Raw genomic sequence first — 1,641 nt, 5'->3', positions numbered from 1 at the left:
TTTTTTTTGCGGTACGCGGGCCTCTCACCGTTGTGGCCTCTCCCGCTGCGGAGCACAGGCTCCGGAAGCGCAGGCTCAGCAGCCATGGCTCACGGGCCCAGCCGCTCCGCGGCATGTGGACCGGGGCACGAACCCATGTCTCCTGCATCGGCAGGCGGACTCCCAACCACTGCACCACCAGGGAAGCCCCGTGATTTTGAGTTTTTAAGAGTGTACTTAATTAGGCCTTAATAAAAGCCTATGTACCATTTCTAGTCAGGCCATATTTGTTTGACTTCCTTTGGGACTTTACTGTATGAAAAAAGAAGAGAGAGAAGTCTATGTTCCTTTATGTTCAAGTCTTTAGGAGTAAACATTTAATAAAAATGATTTTTACGTGAAGTAGGACTTTAGGGATTTAAATGAAAAGTATGTATATATTCACTTTACAGTGACAAAGTCAGCCTGCAGCATTGCCAGAACATGACTAGGTACGGCCAAGCCCACAATTCTCCCTTCATCTCAGCTGATGATTTCATTTTCTAATCCTAGACTGTAAACAGACAATGAAGATCTGGTGCGATGAGCATCTTGAGTGCGAAACAGGTTCCTATGGTAACAGAAGCAGAGTCTCTTTCTTAGGCTTGGTAGGGGAGGGAGGTCTGTAAGTCTTCCTGGAGGAAGGGATATCTTCAATAAGAGTATAAAAAGAAATTGATTAGCCTTCAATTAGCAGTCAGGACAAGGGTAGGGGGGAGAAGCCCAGAAGTGAAAAAAGCTGGGTTCGAAAATAAAGTCAGCAGGACTGGAGATTGTAAAGCATCATTCCATTTCAAGTATAGCACTTGTTACTTTCTGACCATTCCTTGTTTGCTTATTTGTTTACTGTCTGTTCTTCTACCCCCATCCCCTCACACAGAACAGGAGCCCTACCTGGCCTGCTGATTCCTCAGCCTGGCACATACGACTGTTAGTCTTTCCATGTGTCAGATCCAGCTTCCCTCACCACCTCGCCAACCTCCCCTCCCTCTCCCCGCCAACACCATCCAACAGACAAAATTCTACATCCTCAGAGTTGGCTCAAATGCATTCTTCTCTGTGAAACCTCCCCCGATCTCTTTGCACAACCCCTACCTTTAGAATTAATTCTTTCAGGGTTCCCACAGCTAATGACCCTTCCTGCAGCATAAATTGAATTCTACAGCATTAGTTTGCTGTTCCCTTCTCTCCCCTATTCCTCATTAAATCTTTGTTTTTTTATTCCTCATTAAATCTTAAATCATATGGAGATAATGTGTTTTAGGCATCTCTGTAAGCCTCTCAACATTTCGTGCAGGCTTTTACACACAAAACGGGCTCAAAAATATTTTGAATAAATAATTCAGGAGAAGGTCGTGAACCCTTCTTCCTCCCTTCCCCCTGTGCTCAGAGCAATCTTTTAAAACTTAAAATCTGACCACATCACAGCCCTACTTAACTGTGTTGAGGGCCACTCTGCATCCTTAGAATAGAATTCTATCTCCCTAAGCACACTGGTTACCTCAGGGCCCTGTGTGAGCTTGCCCCCATCCACTTCTCCAGCCACGTCGATTCCCAAAACCTGGTCTAATAAATCGGGACTGCTTAATGTGACTGCACCACAGGGCTGTCCTGATTCATGCC

This window comes from Lipotes vexillifer, unplaced genomic scaffold (genome assembly GCF_000442215.2).
Source record: "Lipotes vexillifer unplaced genomic scaffold, Lipotes_vexillifer_v1.1 scaffold40, whole genome shotgun sequence".
NCBI lineage: Eukaryota > Metazoa > Chordata > Mammalia > Artiodactyla > Lipotidae > Lipotes > Lipotes vexillifer.
The sequence above is the reverse complement of the archived record's forward strand: the minus strand, read 5'-3'. Positions refer to the sequence as shown.